The sequence below is a fragment of the Ixodes scapularis genome, unplaced genomic scaffold (assembly GCF_016920785.2).
Source record: "Ixodes scapularis isolate PalLabHiFi unplaced genomic scaffold, ASM1692078v2 PGA_scaffold1__304_contigs__length_218370807, whole genome shotgun sequence".
In the NCBI taxonomy this organism is placed as follows: Eukaryota; Metazoa; Arthropoda; class Arachnida; order Ixodida; family Ixodidae; genus Ixodes; species Ixodes scapularis.
Window position 1 is genome coordinate 25,794,360 of NW_024609846.1, and position 13,682 is coordinate 25,808,041.

Genomic DNA, 13,682 nt, shown 5'->3' on the forward strand with positions numbered 1-13,682 from the left:
GTGCGGGTAAGAAGCACGTGACCTGTCAAGCCCATTAATCCTCATTATTTTATCGTGCGAACTGACATTGTCACGTATCGCGTTCGATTTGGGTTTCAACATCGGTAACCTAACTTTTGTTGCATTAAAACTGCAAATAAACATTTGTTTGAAAACGATCACTCCAATGAGCACGTCGTTATTGGGCTTTCCCATTGAAAGGTAGGTCGCGGGTGTCCCAGCTAGTTATTCTGAATGGTTTGGTGGTTGTCTAGCATTTCAAGCGCTCGAGGCTCTGTGTACTGTGTGCCGTACGTACACTTGCGCTTTCGATCAATGTGAATGTGTTTGCAACGCGGAACGTTTGTGTTCTGTGTGTATCCACCTCCAATATCGTTCCCTCTCGTATTGCCGTTTGGTAACTCCTGCTGTTCTACGATATCATTCACGCGATGTCGTATATGTGGGCGTACCGATATCCACATGTTGCTTCACGGGCGATCAATACTGTGTTACGTATCCTCTTAGTCCGCGGTATATGCCGACGTAATTCATGTTGGTAACTTGGAATTCGTTCTGAGATTTATCCACGCGATATTGTATTCTCCTTTGGGGCCGTGATCGACGACCGATATTTATATATCGTGTGGCCGCACAGTATGTCCATGTCGGTTACCAATATGCACGCGGTGTCGTATTCTTTTCCAATAACCGTAAGTTCTGTCGGGATATTGTGCTTCGATATCGTGTTGTATACCAATAACCGCAAGTTATATCGGGATATTGTGCTCCAATATCCTGTTGTATACCAATAACCACATGCTATATCGGGATATTGTGCTCCGGTATGAATTCCCATCGTGCGTATTGGGTTAATCGGATAACAATAAGTTTTTATTGGTTTCCATCAACTTCATTGGAATACAATATTTCCAATAAGCCGAGTTCATATTGGCCTTTTTCAATAGGGTGGGCACACGTTTTGTCGCCTACAGCAACACTGAAGCCAGACAGACAAGCGGTACGGCACCTTTAATTGACGGAGCTTAGAACGAGTAGGGACGCTTTCACTGAAGCTTGTTTTGCTGCAATACACACGTGTATTGCAGCAAAACAAGCTTCAGTGAAAGCGTTCCCAGTCGTTCTGTCAATTAAATATGCCGTACCACTTGTTTGGCTTCAGTATTGCTGCTTCAGAGCAATCTAGAAAATCTAGAATCCTCACCTTTGAACGAGAACGAACTGGCGCCGGCTGGCTTGTGGGCCATGGAAACTGCAAGAGTGGTTTGCGATTAGTTACGTCCAAGTAACAATTTTTTTGGGTAGCCACCTACAGCACACTCAAAATTACATGCACGGGACACAGATGCCTCATGCGACGGAACTCCCTTTGTCCTTGTTTTCTGTTAACTCTGCTCACCTTCACCACTCGCCTCCAATTTCTGCGCTACTTCTTTAATCTCGATTCCCTGGTTCCCAAAGGCCATGCCATGGCTTGCGCCAGTCACGGATCTGTCAGCTCTGCGACTGGCGCTATTGTGGCAAAGACGCCACAGCACCTGGCGCTTGATGTGCTCTTTCAAAATTTTGAGCACGGCTCAAAACAGGTGGATGGGTGTCTGGTATGCCCTTTGCTTATTTGCGGATCGTTCCGAATCAGAGGGTAGGCGCTTCTGCGACCTGGGCGCATGCTCGGTATTTTACAATAGTTGAAACCGGACTCTGCAGGAATCTTGAAACATAACAAACATAATGTGCACGCCAAAAGGCATAGCAAATGAAACACCCACCATCTATCTATTTTCGTTTCTTGTCCGCAAGAAGCTGTCGTATATGTAGCCTCCCTTGCATAAGCCATTCCTCCCTAGTGTCCTGCTGGTCTCGTCCTGATGAATCGTCGGTGGAGACCTGAGGAGCGGTCAACATCAGATTAGACCTTTTTGAGACAGAACCATATACTTGCTGAGAGGAAGTACACCCAAACGAATCTCAGGCATGTCATTTATAGTGCGTTTTAAATTGAGACGCATGATGTAAAATGAGACGTCAATACTGACGCACCCCTTTTGCGAACCCAAAATTTTGAAGGCCTTGTCCCCCTTAGTTAGGGGGACAAGGCACATGAATCCCGGCATGTGGATAAAATTTTTACCTTAACATCCCGACTCAATGCCCATCCCTGAATATTCGACCGCCACACTTTTAGAAAAAAAAAATTTTTTTTAGGAAACACCGAGTCATCTACCACCCCTACAAACGCCTGAACCAAGCATACTCGTACCGTGGCTTGTTTGCTCCGTGCCGCCCCCAAGTTAATTCGGGCTGACAATGTTTTTTTTTTTTTTTTCAAATGGAACCCACATTCTTAGTTTTGGTTTGTCTTGCAGAAGCAGGTGGATACTTTTATAAAGCTTTCTCCCTATGCTCTTCCGAGTCAACATTTTTGCAATGGCCAACCCCCGGGCTTTGATTTTGCGCTCCTTGATGAATGCTGAAACTCATATAGGCGGGCAATAGCTAGCCTTGAAAATACTTGCTTTTGGTGGCCGAGAACAAACTCGTGTTCCTGATCGGCAGCCACTTGCTGCCAAGAATTTCTGCACATATCCTAAAGATTAGTCTAACACAGATGCTTTGGCCGGACAGAGACACAAAAGCCTGAAACAAGGCCACTATACAGGCAGGAAATAGAGTGTCTGTGAGGAATGAAACAAACAACTCAGATAGGCATCAATCACTCACCTTGAAAACACTTGCCATGCGCGGCAAAAAACAAACTTCTGGCCTTGATTGGCTGGTTCTTGCCACCAAGACCTGCATGTATAAGAAAGAACCCGGACTTAATTAAACTTGGGTGCTTTTGCAGAAGAGAGACAACAAAATACTAGTAGGTCTCCACACTGTTTACGAGAGCTAAGGCTGTGTGCTCTTCTGAAAACAACAAAAGAAAAGAGGAACAAACAATCATCAGCGACCTAAAAAAGAATGGCTATACCGGTAATTTCATTCGCCATGTGGTTCGCCGTCAGAACCATAATAGGATAAACCAACCTGCAAGAACAGCTTCCAAACCGCTAGCACGCGTCAGCATCCCTTACGTGAAAGGAACGAGCGAACTACTATCCAGACTATTCGCAAAAGAACATATTATGGTTGCACACAAACCGGTGTCAACGCTTGGGCACTTCCTGCCCCGCCCAAAGGACAAGCCACCGAAGGACAGGGCACAGGGCGTCATTTATAAGATTCCATGCTCCCAATGCCCCGCCTCCTATATCGGCGAATCGAAGAACTTCCACGATCGACTCCGCCAACATAAAAACGACGTGCGAAACTTCGACAGAGAACGCAGTGCTCTCGCTGAGCATTGCGAGACCCTCAACCACCGCATTGCCTTTGAAAACGCAAGCATCCTAGACACGGCATCAAATCTACGTAGAAGACAGCTCGTAGAGTCATGGTACATACAAACAACCTCTAACATCAATAGGTCCTTAGGGGCACTTCCAACTTTATATATTACCGGCCTCCAAGATGTTATAACAGACTGTGCACGGCACGACCAGCCTACTAAGACCAATGAAAAAGAAAAAGAAGTCACTCAACATCTAGAAGAAGAAGCTGCTGTCCTTCATTCATCCCCCTGAAGAAGAAACGAACGGTTTCGAAACGTAGGGTCGCTACTATTTCAATTTTTGGTTGGCGGATTATCTTATCTCTTTATCTCTTCAAAATACTAGTGCAAGACCACTACATATAGGAAATGGCATCCAAAAGGAATGAGACACAAAACTGATATAGGTGGGCAATAGCTCACCTTGAAAATACTTGCTCTTAGTGGCCGAGAACAAACACTTGTTCCTGATTGGCAGCCATTTGCTGCAAAGGATACCTGCAGATATCCTAAAGAACGGAGTCTTAGTCTAACACAGATGCTTTGACTGGACAGAGACACAAAAGCCTGACACAAGACCACTATAAAGACAGGACATAGAGTGTCTGTGAGGAATGAAACACAAAACTCAGATAGGCATCAATCACTCACTTTGAAAACACTTGCAATGCGCGGCAAAGAGCAAACTTCTGGCCTTGATTGGCTGGTGCTTGCCACCAAGACCTGCATGTATAAGAAAGAACCCGGTCTTAGTCAAACTTGGGTGTTTTGCAGAAGAGAGACAACAAAATACTAATGCAAGACCACTACACATAGGTTATGGCATTCAAGAGGAATGAAATACAAAACTCATATAGGCGGGCAACAGCTCACCTTGAAAACACTTGCTCTCGGTGGCCGAGAACAAACTCGTGTTCCTGATTGGAAGCCATTTGCTGCAAAGAATACCTGTAGATATCCTAAAGAACCCAGTCTTAGTGTAACACAGATGCTTTGGCCGGACAGAATACAAAAGTCTGATACAAACCACAAAAAGCAGGAAATAGTGTCTGCGAGAGATGAAAAAAGACCCAAGTGGAGAGGCTCGTTCTGTTTCACGTTAGTCAAATAGTGTAGCTCATTTTGCTAAAACAATGCATATTTGCTAAAAAAAGTATCTATATTTTGCCCCATTTAGCAGAGTTTACTGCCAAGGGTACCTGCACACCAGAATAAGTCAGAATTAGCCAGTTTTTTTTTCTTCTTTTGATGAGCGACTACAGAATCCTCAACAGGTGATGAAACAAAATATGAACCCAGCAAGACAGGCTAGTTTGCCTTGATGCAAGCACAGTGCCTCGGCCAACCAAATGAGGTTCTATTATTTATCACTTGTCATATTTGGTGGGAATAGTAAAGTAAATGAAAATAAGGCAACCTCTCTTCTAGCTGACAGCTGCAAACAAAATTCATATACCTCGATGAACGACCTGGAAATAAAATTGGGTGGTTACCAAGTGGTGTCAAATTTCAAACTTACAGAATGTAGTTTTGGTTTAAGTCCTCCTGGTGTATATTTTTATCCTTATATCTATATTTACATTGTTTTTTTTGTATTTTTGAGGCACAAGTACTTAAGTTATACGCTAATTCACCTTTAAAAGCGTTTTAATTACACTCCATGCCTTTCTAGTGCTCGTAATTTATTCTTGGTGAAAGCTGTCTTAAATTTTTCTTTTCTTGCTGTCGCTGCTGCTTGCTTTCTCACATTTAGAATGCTGACAACTCGACACAAAAGTAATGAAAAATGGGTTTAAAATATCATGAATATCAGCATTTCCAAGCTGTACCCCTGCTTCATGCCCCGACCATGCCACCATACCATAGCTGAGTGCAGTGACAAATGGTCCCAGGTTTGTCACCCGACCGTTTCTTGGGCTTACGGTGTGGCGCGACTCATGAAGCACCTATGCTTCACGATGGAGCCAGTTAGCGAGGTGTGACACACTAGAGCTGTGCAAGCCACAGCTTTACAGCCTGCAAAGCGTGGGAAGATCCCTCTCCCTTTGCAGAGCTGGCATTAGCTCACCGAGAAGCTATTGCAAGCACTAGAAAGCCACAGAGTGTGAATAAAAGCGCTTCTGAAAATGAATTAGTGTGTAAATTATGCATCTATATGTTGCATAATAACACGGGCCGCCCGCGTTCACATGCAGCAACCGAATTGCTACGACTTGCCATCATCATCATGAAATTTTATTTTTCTTACAGTATTTAGATGCACAGTTATATCCTAAAAACATGTTTTTATATCTTTAAATTGCGCTGAGAATACTAACTAATCTTTTTGAAACAGTTTATTTTCAAAAATGATCCATTTCAAACCAGAACTAAGTCCTCAGTTCTCATCATCACGACCACAGGGGTGTCACGTGAAAATATTGCATTCCTGATTGGCTGCTGCCGCTTCAAACATCTCCGAGTAGTCAAAGTTGCTCGTCCGCTTCGAGCCGGACCCAACCTCAGCAATTCGTGTCGATCTAGGGAAAACTAGGGAACAACCCGCCAGCAGCCGCAAAATTGCTGGAAAGGTTGCCCCGTCTGAAGCGATCCTATACTCTGTTTCATACATAGAGTGCAACGCAGTCAAAGCTAGCGCACTGGTTTGCATTGCTGACCATGCCTACGTTCGCCCCATAAGATAGTGCGTCCCCTGCAAAAAAGTTTTTAAAAGTCGGAAAATGTGCCTCCTCGGGGTTAGTAACTGATAGCGGCGTTATGATTTCAACGGAGCACAAATGTTTTTCAAGAAAAAGGAAAAGATAATGTAAACTACCTTAAATTGTTTTCGTGTTCATCCGTGTGGCAGCCGCTGTGGGTTTTCGGGTTGTGTGGCACTGGCTGGTTTTGAGAAGATGGCATCCTATGCAGCAAGCTCAAGTACCTCTCCTGCTCGGATGTTTTCGAAGATTCGTTGTGCGAAAATCTTGAAAGAGTGCAAGCAGATGATCGCCAATGTGTACGGGAGTATAAGAACACATTCCCCGGAGAATTCGGTCGTGAAGTCCTGGAGACGGCCAGTAACGACACTGGAGTGTGCCCTGTACTGTCGCGAAGTGCAAGGCGCAGTGCCTATCTGGCAAGGTGGCGTCCCCGAACCAAAGACCTCGCAACGTGAAGGTTTCGAGCACGGTGACCGTCAAGCATGACGAGTTCACACAGAACGCCATTCGCCTGGAGGTGCATCGCAAGTGCTCCGAGAGGGAGATTCCTACCCTTGACAGCTATTTCAAAATAAACTGTACAGGCCACAACTATTGTCAATTAACGTTTTATTATAAATTTTGGGACAAGGCCGCTATCAGGGCGATTCCTCACTCCACGCTGCACGAAAGAAAAATATAACTCGGTGCTGGAGGCAAATAACACTTGCAAAGCGGCAGACCAGATGGTAGAAATCTGGCCTCTCGGCGACTTATAAATAAAAATTAAGAAGGAGGAACTGAAATATGCACTTCGTCAATGCGCACAATCTTGCACAAAAAGTATGTCTAAAAAAAAAAAAAAACCAAAAAGCTTTGCGCGTAAAACGGGTTCAAACCACGGCCACTGAGACGTCAATATCGCCAGAGCAGCGCCTTCTACCACTCGTCCACGAAACGCGCGGAGTAACACGTTTTCTATTTTTTCATGCGCACCACTTTAGTACCTTTGACAGCGTTACACGCTAAGTATGAAACAGAGTATAAGACACCCTATTGTCTGGTACAGAGACAATTTATGAACGCTTGGGTGTTTAAACGATCTACTACACATTTTACAGAAATAAAAAAAAACATTGGATGTTTAAACGTTGTACTACCCCTTTTTCAATAGAAAAAAGCAACAATAAAAAAAACACATTTCAGAAGAAAAGGTTAAGGAAAGGGAATGTACCATTAGGTTCAGTGAAGTTTGGTGACAAGACTCGGGACTCGAGCAGGAATGCAGTTATCCTTGGTGTGACCCCATGAGACTGTCTTGCTGCCTTTGCTGGGGTTTATCTAACTGAAGTACCAGTACGAAAAATAGAACACATGTGCATAACACTCATTATTCACAAGAAAATTTGTCAATGTCCAAAATGACCCATGAAGAAAATTATGCGAGGAATTTTCAGGCTGCGTTGGCCGAGTCACCTCTCGTGGCCAATGTTTCATAGCAACTTTAATTGTTGTGAACAGTTATAGGGTATATTACGAACAAAGTGCAATTTGGTTTTGTAGGAAACTATAACACACAAAACGACACTTGAATGCAGTATGTTGAGGTACCTCTAAACAAACTCCAGGGTTTCATGGCGCCTCTTTCAGATACCTGATGTTGAACATGAAATATGTGCACCAAGGAGTGAGCAAACAGCGACTTCAGATTTGTCTCTACACCAGCGACATGTCGACAAGGAGTGCAACGTGTAGAAGGTCGTCTAGAAGTGTGCCAAGATGAAAAAGCAAGATGTAACGATATCAGAATAAGATCACACCAACGAGGCACCATTGTGGTGAGACAATCTACGATGAAGAGACAGTAATCGGGAGCCAACCGACGTACGGCCGCGATTTACTTTGCGGCGACTGAAATAAAACATGGCAAAAAAAAAAAATTTAAAAATTATAAAACGATTTTTTTTCTTTACCTAATTCTTTGAGCGCAGCCGGTAGCAGAGCAGTTGGGCGGCGTCACGAAAATCTGACAGACTCGCTAGCATTTCTCAACTTCGTACGGCGCCAGTCGGCACCACAGATGAATGGTCGGCAGTGCTCTTACCGCTCATTCACACTGGAAGCGGATCCGCGTTCGCAAAGCGGTTGCGAACGCGGTTGTATAAATATCCAGTACAATCGCACGCGCTCTTGATGTCATCGACTGCGCGTGCAATTGCACTGTATCTTTATACAACCGCGTTCGCAACCGCTTTGCGAACGCGGATCCGCTTCCAGTGTGAATGAGTCTACCAGGGAAAAAAAAAGTACGAGCTCAGAGCCCAGCGTCGATCGCGACTTTCGTAAAGAGAAGCTCCGGTAACACTTCGGCGACTCGCGAGCGTTAAACAACGCCTCTTCGAACGAGCCCACGAATCCAACACGTCGAACGGTTTGCGCCGGTAAGCACGCTGGGAGCCAGGGGGCTGGAGGTTCAATATCCGAAAGAGACGAGGCGCTGGTTTCTACGTCTATTTCGCACATGAGATAACAAGCCGAGTGATAGCTAGCCGAGTGTAAACACTGACTGAAGTTACATCAGAGTACACGCAGTCGAAATGACGTCTGCAACAGAGCACAGCCAGACGCTTTCAGCAGGGGACGCATGCGTTCAAAACATCATGTATCCCTTCTGTCCTTCAGTGTTCACTTTGATCTGTGTATACCAAAGCACTCAATGCTGCAAGTAATAAAGTCGTCTATACGTACCTTTCGAAGCGATTGAAAGTGCGTTGGTTTCACTTGGAACCCACAAGCAAAGTGCGCGACGAACTTGACGAGCCGTTATCCGTCGGTCCCGCCATCGCCGCTGTCTCGCCGGGTTGGCGCGGTCGCGGTCGCTGCGCAATGGCGCAATCGCGTAATCTCGGCGGCTTGGCTAGGCTTGGCTGGATCGGCGGATTCGGCCACTCGGCGGCTCGCTCAGCGGCTTGTCTGGCTCGATGGGCTACTGGCGGCTCGCTCGGCTGGCCTCCCTTCGGATATACTTCGGAGTTCGAACTGGTTCGAATGTTCGAACTGCCTCCGAAGCTCGAGCGCTCGAGCTTTCGCGCGCGCGGGTTGACGATGGAAACTTTTCTCATAAAACGAGTCTGTAACGTATCGTTTGATGGCGCAAATGCACGTATTTTTTCCGTCGTTTTTTACAGTGTGTGAATCTTGCGAAACAGGCGACGAAGAGTGGTGGGTGAAATGTGCTCGTGTGTGGTTGTGGATTTTGTGTACGACGTAGGATTACCCAGAAAGGTGGGTCAATATCGATAAATGTGCGGGTAAGAAGCACGTGACCTGTCAAGCCCATTAATCCTCATTATTTTATCGTGCGAACTGACATTGTCACGTATCGCGTTCGATTTGGGTTCCAACATCGGTAACCTAACTTTTGTTGCATTAAAACTGCAATAAACATTTGTTTGAAAACGATCACTCCAGTGAGCACGTCGTTATTGGGCTTTCTCATTGAAAGGTAGGTCGCGGGTGTCCCAGCTAGTTATTCTGAATGGTTTGGTGGTTGTCTAGCATTTCAAGCGCTCGAGGCTGTCTGTACTGTGTGCCGTACGTACACTTGCGCTTTCGATCAATGTGAATGTGTTTGCAACGCGGAACGTTTGTGTTCTGTGTGTATCCACCTCCAATATCGTTCTCTCTCGTATTGCCGTATGGTAACTCCTGCTGTTCTACAATATCATTCACACGATGTCGCATATGTGGGCGTACTGATATCCACATGTTGCTTCACGGGCGATCAAGACTGTGTTACGTATCCTCTTAGTCCGCGGTATATGCCGACGTAATTCATGTTGGTAACTTGGAATTCGTTCTGAGATTTATCCACGCGATATTGTATTCTCCTTTGGGCCCGTGATCGACGACCGATATTTATATATCGCGCAGTATGTCCATGTCGGTCACCAATATGCACGCGGTGTCGTATTCTATTCCAATAACCGTAAGTTCTGTCGGGATATTGTGCTTCGATATCGTGTTGTATACCAATAACCGCAAGTTATATCGGGATATTGTGCTCCAATATCCTGTTGTATACCAATAACCACATACTATATCGGGATATTGTGCTCCGATATGAATTCCCATCGTGCGTATTGGGTTAATCGGATAACAATAAGTTTTTATTGGTTTCCATCAACTTCATTGGAATACAATATTTCCAATAAGCCGAGTTCATATTGGCCTTTTTCAATAGGGTACCGAAGCAGGAATACTGAAGCCATACGACCGGTACAGCATTTTTAATTGACGGAGTTCAGAACGACTGGGAGCTCCTGCATTGAAGCTTAGTTTTCTGTAATACAAGCGGGCGACATGGACACGTGCCCAGTTATGTCGCAAGAGGATATCTATGTCCCGCGCATGTAATTTTGAATCTTTCAGACTTAGTGTACTTTACGTGGCTACTCAAAGTAACTGCTACTTGGACGCAACTAACCGCAAATCTCTCTTCCAGTTTCCACGGCCTACAAGCAAGCAAGCACCAGTTCGCTTTTCCTCAAAGGTGAGCATTCCAGATACTCTAGTTAGGTGCGAAGCAGGAATAGTGAAGCCAGACGAGCGGATACGTATATTTAATTGACCAAGCTCAGAATGACCTGTGGCAGTGGCATTGAAGCTTATTTTTCCACAATCAAACGCAGACGTAATTTTGAATCTACCCGCTTGGTGAAGGATTGCTACTTGTCGCAAACTAATCACAAATTTTTATTTTGCAGTTTCTATATAACTACAGCTAGCAGGTGCTGTTTTCATTAAGGTGAGGATTTCACATTCTGTTTTCAAACATCAAGTTTTTGAATGAGAGTCCTAAACAATTAACTTTCTTTTGCAGTAAATGCCAGATCCTCCAGTTCAGGAATATGTTAAATATATTTGGTATGGATAAGTCCAGTGTTTTGCTTCTTTATTCACAATTTCACAACAGCAACATTTTTTTAATTTATCACTCAGAAATACACACAAGAAGAGACTGCGTTGCAGAGAAATGTTGCGCTGAACGTGATATTCCAACTCGTTTTATAGTTTTATTCGTAGCCGATATAATATATTGGATTCCAATATCCATAATACGCTGAAAATATTGGAATCCAATACCGTATAAACCCTTATTGGATCCCCATGTGTCGTATGGGGATCCAATAAGGGTTTATGATTCCAATATACTCAGCGTATTATGGATATTGGAATGCAATATATTATATCGGCTACCAATAAAACTATAAACGAGTTGGAATATCACGTTCAGCGCAACATTTCTCTGCAACGCAGTCTCTTCTTGTGTGTAGTTCTGAGTGATAAATTAAAAAAATGTTGCTGTTGTGAAATTGTGAATAAAGAAGCAAAACACTGGACTTATCCATACCAAATATATTTAACATATTCCTGAACTGGAGGATCTGGCATTTACTGCAAAAGAAAGTTAATTGTTTAGGACTCTCATTAAAAAAACTTGATGTTTGAAAACGGAATGTGAAATCCTCACCTTAATGAAAACAGCACCTGCTAGCTGTAGTTATATAGAAACTGCAAAATAAAAATTTGTGATTAGTTCGCGACAAGTAGCAATCCTTCACCAAGCCGGATAGATTCAAAATTACGTCTGGGTTTGATTGTGGAAAAATAAGCTTCAATGCCACTGCCACAGGTCATTCTGAGCTCGGTCAATTAAATATACGTATCCGCTCGTCTGGCTTCACTATTCCTGCTCCGCACCTAACTAGACTATCTGGAATGCTCACCTTTGAGGAAAAACAAACTGGTGCTTGCTTGCTTGTAGGCCGTGGAAACTGGAAGAGAGATTTGCGGTTAGTTGCGTCCAAGTAGCAGTTACTTTGAGTAGCCACGTAAAGTACACTAAGTCTGAAAGATTAAAAATTACATGCGCAGGACATAGATATCCTCTTGCGACGTAACTGGGCACGTGTCAATGTCGCCCGCTTGTATTACAGAAAACTAAGCTTCATTGCAGGAGCTCCCAGTCGTTCTGAGCTCCGTCAATTAAAAATGCTGTACCGGTCGTATGGCTTCAGTATTCCTGCTTCGGGAATCTGGAATTCTCACCTTCGAAGAAAAGCAAACTGGGACCTGCTGGCTCTTAGGCTGTAGAAACTGGCAGAAAGATTTGCGATTAGCTGCGTCCAAGTATCAATTTCTTTGACCAGCCACCTACAGCACACTAAGCCGGATAAACTCAAAATTACATGTGCGTGACATACTATGCCTCTTGTGACAAAACTGGGCACACGTTTTATCGCCTACAGCAACACTGAAGCCAGACAGACAAGCGGTACGGCACCTTTAATTGACGGAGCTCAGAACGAGTAGGGACGCTTTCACTGAAGCTTGTTTTGCTGCAATACACACGTGTATTGCAGCAAAACAAGCTTCAGTGAAAGCGTCCCCAGTCGTTCTGTCAATTAAATATGCCGTACCGCTTGTCTGGCTTCAGTATTGCTGCTTCAGAGCAATCTAGAAAATCTAGAATCCTCACCTTTGAACGAGAACGAACTGGCGCCGGCTGGCTTGTGGGCCATGGAAACTGCAAGAGAGGTTTGCGATTAGTTACGTCCAAGTAACAATTTTTTTGGGTAGCCACCTACAGCACACTCAAAATTACATGCACGGGACACAGATGCCTCATGCGACGGAACTCCCTTCGTCCTTGTTTTCTGTTAACTCTGCTCACCTTCACCACTCGCCTCCAATTTCTGCGCTACTTTTTTCATCTCGATTCCCTGGTTCCCAAAGGCCATGCCATGGCTTGCGCCAGTCACGGATCTGTCAGCTCTGCGACTGGCGCTATTGTGGCAAAGACGCCACCGCACCTGGCGCTTGATGTGCTCTTTCAATATTTTGAGCACGGCTCAAAACAGGTGGATGGGTGTCTGGTATGCCTTTTGCTTATTTGCGGATCGTTCCGAATCAGAGGGTAGGCGCTTCTGCGACCTGGGCGCATGCTCGGTATTTTACAATAGTTGAAACCCTCTGCAGGAATCTTGAAACATAACAAACATAATGTGCACGCCAAAAGGCATAGCAAATGAAACACCCACCATCTATCTGTTTTCGTTTCTTGTCCGCAAGAAGCTGTCGTATATGTAGCCTCCCTTGCTTAAGCCGCTCCTCCCTAGTGTCCCGGTTGGGTCTCGTCCTGATGAATCGTCGGTGGAGACCTGAGGAGCGGTCAACATCAGATTAGACCTTTTTGAGACAGAGCCATATACTTGCTGAGAGGAAGTACACCCAAACAAACCTCAGGCATGTCATTTATAGTGCGTTTTAAATTGAGACGAATGATGTAAAATGAGACGTCAATACTGACGCACCCCTTTTGCGAACCCAAAATTTTGAAGGCCTTGTCCCGCTCGCTAGGGGGACAAGGCACATGAATCCCGGCATGTGGATGAAATTTTTACCTTAACATCCCGACTCAATGCCCATCCCTGAATATTCGACCACCTCACTTTTAGAAAAAAAAATATTTTTTTTAGAAAACACCGAGTCATCTACCACCTTTACAAACGCCTGAACCAAGCATACTCGTACCGTGGCTTGTTTGCTCAGTGCCGCCCCCGAGT

The 13,682-nt window shown here is 44.6% G+C and overlaps 1 long non-coding RNA gene across 1 annotated transcript; it reads right to left on the reverse strand.

The window, feature by feature from the left end:
- Nucleotides 1-1,204: 1,204 nt before the first annotated feature.
- On the reverse strand, nucleotides 1,205-2,793 carry LOC120845978. The gene is made up of 3 exons (XR_005716935.2): nucleotides 2,722-2,793; nucleotides 1,770-1,887; nucleotides 1,205-1,252 (listed from the first exon to the last, which is right to left on the reverse strand). It is a non-coding gene; the product is annotated as an uncharacterized LOC120845978 (long non-coding RNA).
- Nucleotides 2,794-13,682: the final 10,889 nt, after the last annotated feature.